Source organism: Bombyx mori, chromosome 1 (genome assembly GCF_030269925.1).
Source record: "Bombyx mori chromosome 1, ASM3026992v2".
NCBI classification, from domain to species: domain Eukaryota; kingdom Metazoa; phylum Arthropoda; class Insecta; order Lepidoptera; family Bombycidae; genus Bombyx; species Bombyx mori.
This window is the reverse complement of record NC_085107.1, coordinates 17940961-17950783: the sequence shown is the minus strand read 5'-3', so window position 1 is coordinate 17950783 and position 9823 is coordinate 17940961. Positions and strand designations below refer to the sequence as shown.

General features: G+C 37.3%; 1 protein-coding gene and 1 long non-coding RNA gene across 4 annotated transcripts in view; one reads left to right on the top strand and one right to left on the bottom strand.

Annotated features, from left to right (window-relative positions):
- Positions 1–3182: 3182 nt before the first annotated feature.
- On the bottom strand, positions 3183–7270 carry LOC134199545 (uncharacterized). Its single transcript, XR_009974089.1, has 3 exons — positions 7147–7270; positions 5214–5474; positions 3183–3340 (listed from the first exon to the last, which is right to left on the bottom strand). It is a non-coding gene; the product is annotated as an uncharacterized LOC134199545 (long non-coding RNA).
- LOC101745447 (protein bric-a-brac 1) overlaps positions 6884–9823 on the top strand; it is a 353458-nt gene continuing 350518 nt past the window's right edge. For 2 of the 3 annotated variants that reach the window (XM_062670679.1, XM_062670672.1), the window contains exon 1: positions 7175–7315. The gene's annotated coding sequence lies outside the window, so the exon portion shown is untranslated. Of the gene's footprint in view, positions 7316–9823 lie in introns of all 3 variants that reach the window. The other variant, XM_062670678.1, reaches the window with a different exon arrangement.

The window sequence follows — 9823 nt, the reverse complement described above, 5'->3', positions numbered from 1 at the left end:
AGGATATTATACTTACGTTCCCATAGACTCGATTCGGATCCGATGGTAGATTCTGCAAAGCACTGCTCTTGCTAGGTGTGGTGCTAGCAAATTCTGTCAGGCTGTTGCCCGGGAACTAACCTACCGTATCTGAAATAGCCCCTTACGCTACCAGCGAATAGAGCCTTACGCATCCTTTGATTTCTTAAACGTGGCTCCAAATGACACGTCGTTCTGTAACAATTTATTTTCATTTTATTACTTCCCACGTTTCGAATGTATTAGGTATAATTTTCGTGATCACCGGTGAGTGAAGTGTGAAACTAGTTTTAATTGTGACTACGACTCGCACACCAAAGGTAATGTCTATCTTAATTCTGGTGCAGTTTTGCAAAACGTTTGAAATGGTTTTTTTTGTGACCACTGGTTAAATACAAAATAAAATATAATTACGAAACCCTACCACCTTTAGGTAGGGGGAGGGTGATGGGAGAGATGTGCTCCGCACTAAACGCTTCACTTTCCCCCCTTTGCCTTTTCATGGGTTTTGTCTCATGCGAGGTTCGGACGCGGGTTGTTGAGCGACAGGAGGTTTTAGTCAGTTCGACTCCGACATGCCCCGCTCTCCATTCCCAGGGGAGGGCGGAAGACAGGCGATTTCCTCCTGACCAAAAAAAAAAAACACCTTTAGGTACGTGTCCTATTTTAGGCAGGCATTATTTACAGTAGCAATACGTAATATAGTACACTATTCAAGTTCATTGGATTTGCGTCAATGCGTGAAATGTTATTCAGTTGGGAGTTGCTTATATAACACTCCTTATTGACAAATGCAACATTGTAAGAAAACTGTTCAATGTGTATGTAGGTCATATCGCCTGTCAATTGTCACAATGATCTACGCGACTGCATAAGTCATTTGTATACCTGACTAAATTATGTCAAACTGGAGCTGTTTGTGATCATTTTGTACCTACAACTATTATATAAACTAAGATTTTTGCCATGTTTTATTAAGACATCATTATTAAGTTCTGCTTTTTCGTCATCTCCCATAGACACAGCCCACTGAGTTTCTCGCCGGAACTTCTCAGTGGGTCGCGATTCCGATTCGTTAGTAGATTCTGCGAAGTACTGCTCTTGCTAGGCCTAATGTTAGTAGGTATATTCTCTCAGGTTGAGTCCATGAGCTCACCTACCTTGGGAATAGCCCCTTAGGCTACCAGCGAATAGATAAAGAAAAAGTCGTCCCTTTCAGTGTTAAATAAGTAAGGTTACGAAGACCCCGAAGGCGGCGAACTCGCCGATTTACCTATCACCGTTTTTAGCAGGAGGAATTTCATTTTCTAAACTACCGCTATGACTTACCCTACAAATTGTTGGAATTTATAATAATTTTTAATAATATACAATAATAGGAACTAGATGATGACCGAGCTTTGCTCGTTTTTTTTTTGATAACGCCATCTTGTTGTGTCTTTAAAGCGGTTAATTGCCCTCTATTAAGAAAAATAGTAATATTATTCGCCAATAGATGTCAGGAAGAGTTGATTATTGAAAACATGAATAAAACAACATTTTCTGAAAATAAATCATAGCTAGATCGATTTATCGCCCCCGAAATCCCCTGTATACTAAATTTTATGAAAATCGTTGGAGCCGTTTCCGAGATTCAAATTATATATATACACAAGAATTGCTCGTTTAAAGGTATATAAGATAAGATAAGATTTAATGTTATAAGTGACTCGATTTCTCCTTGTTTATTTATACCCATTTCAACCGTATATCTTTTATTTTTACTTTTTATAACTGCTGATGTTACTGGTAGTAGGACGTCTTGTGAGTCCGCACGGGTAAGTACCACCATCCAGCCTATTTCTGCCGTGAAGCAGTAATGTGTTTCGGTTTGAAGGGTGGGGCAGCCGAACTATAAATAAATAAATAAAATAAATATTTACTAACAATCACGCCTGATATACTGAGACCTTAGAACTTTTATCTCAAGGTGGGTGGCGGCATTTACGTTACAAATGCCTATGGGCTCCAGTAACCAATTAACACCACGTGGGTTGTGAGTTCGTCCGCCCATCTATGCAATAATAATAATAAATAATAATAACAATAATATTATCAATGTAGGTTTTTAGGATCTATGGTCAGACAAGATAACATAAAAACGGGCTATCCCAACTACGCACGGACTGCAAGATAAGATCAAGCAGCTCAACTTGAGATAACTTGTTAACACTAATAATAACAAATAATAATAAATATTTACTAACAATCACGCCACGTTAACTGGTCCCGTGATAAGTTCGTAAAGAACTTGTGTTACGGGTACCATATAACGGATATAAATGTAAGATTTATATTATACACATACATATATTTAATATACATCCATAACCCTGGAAAATACATTTATATTTATCATACAAATATCTTCCCTTGGCGGGATTCGAACCCGCAACCCCCTTGTGTAGTGACCATGTCACTTACCACTACACCAGACGGCCGTTAGGCACTAACCCTAGCAAGAGCAGTGCTTCGCAGAGTCGGATTCCACCAGATCGGAACCGCGACCCATTGAAAGGATCCGGCGATAAGCTCAGTAGGTTGAATAACAATAGTTTTTATTGCGGAACTACAAAATACTTACTTGACACTTTTGCACGTGGATTTTATTTCAGCTCATTTGAGTACACCGGTACGTATGTAGGTATATCGTTAACAAATGGGTACTGGTGTTTACTGGTGGTAGGACCTCTTGTGAGTCCGCGCGGATAGGTACCACCGCCCTGCTTATTTCTGCCGTGAAGCAGTAATGCGTTTCGGTTTGAAGGGTGGGGTAGCCGTTGTAACTATACTGAGACTTTAGAACTTGTATCTCAAGGTGGGTGGCGCGTCTACGTTGTAGATGTCTATGGGCTCCAGTAACCACTTAACATCAGGTGGGCTGTGAGCTCGTCCAGCCACCTAAGAAATAAAAAAAAAAAAAAAAAAAAACTCATTAATGTACACAACTATTCGATTCTTTAACTACCGGTAAACTTTTTAAAGATATGTATTACTTGAGTTCATTGTTCAACTGGTGTTAAAGACGGTGGTATATCTATATCTGAGGCCCGGGGCAAATTCATCGGATGAGGCGCCAGGATAATGCTCTTAAACGTAATTTAATTTAAATATATTACTGTAGTAACGTTTCTTCCGGAAGACGTAGCGTGGGTAGGCCTCCCACAAGATGGACCGACGATCTACTGAGGTTCGCGGGGATCCGCTGGATGCAGGCAGCGCAGGACCGGTCTTTGTGGCGAGGCTTGGGGAGACCTGTGTCCAGCAGTGGGACATCTGTGGGCTGATAAGAAGAAGTAACGTTTTAGTTTATTTTACAAATATAATTTTCAAATTCACAGCTACTGCATATATACCTAGTCAGGTCATAAATTCTGTCACATGTTTAATGTAAAATAATTGAAACAAGTTTATTCATTATGTAACCATTCATATACCAAAATGAACTTAACAAAACATAAATTCTTATGACACTAAAGTTTATTCAAAATGACCTCCGTGATTTTGAATACAGGCCTTCAATCTGCGCGGCCAGTCGTCTATCGCAGCACGAACGAGGTCCATGTCAATATCGGCGGCTGCCTTAATCAAGGATGTCTTGAGTGACTCCAAATTGGGATGAGGCTTGGAGCACGCCTTTTCCTCCAAGTGTTGCCATATCTTGTAATCTAACGGATTCAAATCTGGACTGGAGGAGGGCCAGTCTTCGTACCGGATGAAGTCGATTTCACGCGCCGCCAGCCAAGCCAGTCTTGTGTGCTCTTCGCTCTATGAACTGGCGCCGAATCTTGTTGGAATACCCAGTGCCTGTTATTGAACATGGTATGAGAAACAGGTTCCACAAGGTTCGTCAGGACTGCATTTTGATACACAACTGCATTCGTTTTTACACTTTTCTCACAAAAATGTACCTCTGTTAAGCCCCAATAAGAAACTCCCAACCATACCATGAACGAGGATGGAAAATGACCTCGTTGGACACGCGGAATACGGTTGCTCGCTTCTTCACTACTGTGTGCGTACACCTTATCATTTTGTTTGTTGTAGCTCTCTTCTACGGTAAAAACTTTTTCATCCGAAAAAAGAATTTCCCGATATTTTTTTCCCGCGTACCGCTTCAACAAAGCGCGGCATCTCTTCAGTCTCAGGTCCATTAGACGAGAATTCAGACGATGTCCTGTTTTTCTTCGAAATGCCCGAAGCCCTAAGTCTTCATTTAACACCCTTTTCACCGTGGTTCTGCTTAACCCCATCTGGAGGGCCAACAGTTTCTGCTTACGTTTGGGATTTCTTTGAATTCGCGCCTTCACAGCTTTTATCACTGTTGGAGTCCTAACAGACCGAGGGCGACCACTTCTTGACCTGTCATCTACACTAGAGTCTTCATTGTATCGTTTGATGTTACGATAAACTAATCTTTTGGTTATATTCAAATGTTAAAAATTTGAATTGGCGCGTAACCGCAACGATGCAACGCAATAACTGCAACACGGTCTTCTTTAAGCGTCCATTCCATATTTAAAAATGAGTAAAATTCTAAAAGTATACATTTTTATTTTCATGAACAATTCGAAATTCGAATTCAATAAACTTTTTTGTGGCCAGCATTCTAAAAGAAAAGTTTTTACTGTGTGAATACTTATGACCTGACTAGTTATGATAAATAAAAAAATATGTGTATAAGATCTTCGGTTCTAAAGAACTTTTATTGATTTTAAATACATAAGTTTTTTTTTGTTTTTTTTTTTTTTTTGCTAAAAATACTACGTTACTTTAAGGTCGTGGTCCACCGGCCAAGAGCCTGGAGCATTTTGCTATTTAATTTTGTACTATATTTTTATTATATAGGTACTAGCCGTGCTCGCCCGCTTCGCTGAGCATTTACAATTAACATAATTATTTATCGTTATTATTATTAGGGAGTCCAACACTCATATAAATATTAAGTACATGTATTTTCTACATGGATACAAAGTTTCAAGTCAATCGGATGCATGGTTCAGTATTTATATCGGAACATCCGTAAAAACTACTGTAGATTTATAATATATTAGTATATATATACCTACCCCTATATTTATACCTGGCTAAGGGGTAATTGGTGGATCAGACGTAATATTGAGGAGATAGTGGGCAAAGGCCGCTAAGATATTCACCGGAGAATGCGCAACATCGTTCTCTGAGTATTACTCCAGCGTATTGTGATCCTCTTCGCATCGCTTTCCTCTTTACTGAGGGTCGTGACTCCTCTGCTGCATCGTTTTCTGAAGTACGACTTCCCTCCATCTACTGCAAGCCTTGACTTCGCGAAGGGCATCGTCGAACTTGATGTTCAGAGAAGATAGAATTTGGTGCGACCATCTCGTGGGACTGCGTTCTCCAGGACTTTTGCCTTCTATTTTGCCTCTCGCCATCAGCTGTTAGACATTGGATTAGATTAGTATTAGAAAATGAATAGTGCAGTCTTCGAACTATCTTATCAAAAAACACCAATGAAAAACAAGCAAATAAATCTAACCGTGTCCTTTCTGTATTGTCGCATTTAAGATAAGTACCTACACGTTACAATATGTATACTTATTATTATAGATAAAATAATTTAAGCACTCACGGTTGGCATTGTGCCTACCTCGCTCATGCAACAGAGCACGACTCTCAAGAAGAGAAAATAAGAATGACCAAACCAAATTTAGCGATTTTTAACCATCCGAATCAAGGTTGTTGAATTTGGAATGATAAAATACGATGTACCTACTTATTTGAAATCTTTTCATTGGACGTCGTTTACTATAACAAGTAAATGAAAAGTTAACTGTACAAAACTCTTAAGATTTTAATCATAAGATATTACTGTTATATTTTCAATAGAATACATAGCAGATATGAAATATTTTTTTTAGAAATAAATGCCTTTCTTCGTAATTAAGTAGATACACGTATGCCACCTCCCGCAAAATGAAAAACCCTCCCTAAAGTGTCATCAACAACTGTACAAATTCAAGCTTTTAAAACATGCAACAACAATGGAATACGAACAATCAAACAAACGCTCAGTATTCAAAATGGAAGACAGTAGGTTTGATTTTACTATTCTCGTCGAACTCGTCGTAAGAGTTTGATGTGCAACTTAACCCATGGACACAGCCCAAGGAGTTTCTTGCCGGGTCTTCGCAGTTGGTCTTGCGTTCGATCCAGTGGTAAATTCAACGAAACATTGTTCTCGCTAGGACCGACGTTAGAAACTTGTACAGACTGATCTCCTTGAGGTCGCTCACCAGTTAGTATGACGCCAAGACAGCCTCTTAAGTATACTCGCACATAAGTAGGCAAAAAAAGATCTGATTTACAGAAAATAAATTTGTAAATTTTCTATATTAGGTAGCAATTTATTTGAATAGCACGCAAATTACGACTACAATTACTTACGGAAAATGAAAATAATAATTTTGTATTGGGCTTACTTTAGGCTTCACAACATGTACCTATATTAAATTATAACGAAAACATACATATAATTTAAACCTATTATTATGCCGATCTTTCCAATACCTAAATTTAAAATTATTATAAATTGTATGTAATGTCGTAAGCATTTAATAGAATGAGCTATTTTATAATAATAAGGTAAAAATTGAAATAGAGGTTATTAAAAAAAATTTTTTGTACGAGAAGTGGCTGTAAATTGAGAATATGAGAACGTAAGTATCCACTAATGTTTTAATGTAGATACGTAGGTAGATATTAAATAATAATTTCAAAGGTGGATATGTATGTACCCACATCGACGAAAATATTAAAATTATCTAAGTAGGCTTCTTAGAAGTATGAAGATAAGTTGTATAAAATATATGAGTTTTGTTACTTTTTATATCATTGAAATGCAAAACAAAGTGTGAAATTTACTTAGAAAATACAATTAAGGATAATACACAACCAAAAGCTCTAGAGTTATTGATAAAAAAAAGTTTTGTCTCGGAGTCAGAAAGACTCGGACGTCGCGTCGGCGGTCGGGATGGAGACAGGACGTGGCGGGGGCGTCGTTTGTATCGGGAGCCGCTGAGCGCCGCGGCGCCACCGTCGCGCACTCACCTGCGACGGCGCCTGTGCCGTTATGTGATGCCAGAGGGACTTGCGCCAACGCGACGCCTGCACAAACAATCCTGCGCAACTTGTCACGTACATCTAAATAACGATTACTTGTGGTTTATCAGTGAAATAGTGTGAAATTATTTTGAATCAGTGTACACGGCGGATCGAGGTGAGTGTTTCGTTTATGTTATCAGTAAAATTTGACGTTTAAAGTCGCGCCCACGAGGCTTTGACATTGACAGCCGGACAGATAAGCCGTGTTTTTGTTTATATACCTACCTCGTGCAACACTTTGTTTTGATATTTACTTTACCTAGCAAAAGAAACGGATTAAACGTTGATCTTATTCGAAAACACTAGAAATTTAATTCTCTATTCTTAGGAAGATGAGTTTACTATTTCTTTAGTTTTACTAAAGCTCGATTGTCCGGTATGCATGAGTAAAAAAACCTTGTTCTGCTGTTTTCGAGAGAATGTTTCATAGTGTACTTGCTATAAGGGTGTTATTCGCATGATAATCAGTTAGCCTTGAGGGAAAGGGACGCGGACGCCGCGCGCCGCCGCGCCGCCGCCTACCTGGGTAGGTTTGCATCGTCGCAACACAGATAAATGTCTCACGAAACAGATAGGTCCAGGCAGAAATTTAAACTTGAACATTGAGCTGGTGTTTCAAGCAGGCATATAAAGCGACGCTAATTAATCTCCTAGTATTAGTCACATTTTAAAATAAAGTTCTTATCCTTTTTTAATAATGCATTATTCATAATTAACTTCAAAACACACATGGTGTGGGTATTATTGAAATACAAAGCTATTGTCGTTCACAGTTTAAATAAATTACGTATTTTAAGTCTTTTGTAAGTTATTGAATGAGTATTTCGCCGTAGATTTCAACTTAATTCTCAATTAAGTTAAAATGATCTAACTCAAAACTCTTCAAACTTGGGTTGGGGGTAAAAATAAAACAATTCTTCCAACATGTTTGGTACGTGATAAAATGAAACCCGCAAAACAGATTGTACGCATTTCTATAGTTAGAAATTAACTTTTGAAATGTTCTCAAATTAAAAGCACACGAACGAGAAAAAAGTATGCTACCGTTCTATGATAATGTATTCAGCTAGTGTGACGTGTGATTTGGTATGTATATAAGATTCTACAAATCATACCCTCGAAATTATAATAATTCGAAAAATAGTCGGTTTTTATTGTTTTAATATTTTTGTTCTGTATATTTTAAAATTTTAAATATCTTATAATTATAAATCTTAAAAATAGAAAATAAAATAAAAGTGGAAGCAACAAATTGTTTGTAATCGCCTCACAAACGGAATTCAGAATATTTCGCATCTATATACCTATATAAAAATGAATTGCTGTTCGTTAGTCTCGCTAAAACTCGAGAACGCCTGGACCGATTTGGCTAATTTTGGTCTTGAATTATTTGTGGAAGTCCAGAGAAGGTTTAAAAGGTTGATAAATATGAAAACGTTGGGATTTCAATAAAAATAACAATTTTGTTTTTCCTTTGATGTGTCCTCCGTTGGACGTATTCATTTTGATTGTATTAAGTTTATTTTATACACAAGTTTAGGTCTTTTATTTATCTATTGAGGCACTACGAAGTCTATCGGGTCAGCTAGTTAGTTATAATATTTTTAAGTGTTTTGCGCCAATCGTACAACCAGAGATAAATGGTAGAAAATTTCTTATTTTTGCCGATGGATGATGAAGTAATAACGGCCAACTAATATGAATATCAATAACAACTTCTCACCAGCTAAATGATAACAGGTTCTGCAAATAAATGCAAAGCAATGAGTCCCCTAATAGTATAGATTAGCACACTCAGTTTAGAAGTTCATTGTTCTCAACAAACTTATTAAAATAGTTAAAAGCGCAAAATTATTGTTCTAACATTGTAATAAAGAAAATGTTTATAATACGCCATCCGGGTATTACGCATTAACAATTCATTAAAAGTTTATTACATTCAATAGATATTGCTATTAATTTGAGTGCTCCATGAAAAGAGAAAAAAGTTCAATTCAGGATGTGTCGTTGATAAAGTTGTGCCTGATGAAATGATGAAGGTGCGCGTTCTACGAATCAATCTAATCTGTGTATCGGCATAGTAAAGTAATCGCGAATACTGCCTGCCCACTTGGCTGCGATTTCAATCAACTCCACGATTTTAATCAACCATTGTGAGTCCACAAATGAAATCTATACGTGCACATTCTCAATATTATTATTAGTTCTTTTCATTAAAATTTAATGTCGGCCGTTTTAATTAAAGATTTATTTTTATTTTGTTCGCTCATTCGCTACATTCTAAGCCGAATTGAGTTCTGTTGCCGCGCGTATAATTTTAGCAGCGTACATATTAAATGTTAAGTGATAAATGATTTAAATTTGATTGTAATACTTTGAGTGTATAGTTCATTTCATATCGCTGCTTATTGATTTTGCCTTATCTAGAAGTGAAGAGTGTAGTAGCTCTAATGATTAACACCTATAGTTCTTACAAGTGCGTCGTTCATAGATATTTACCGCATTCTGTACTATATTATACTATCATTTGATTTGCCTATTTCTGCCGTGAAGCAGTAATGCGTTTCGGTTTTAAGGGTGGGGCAGCGGTTGTTACTGTAACTATACTTGAGACCTTAGAACT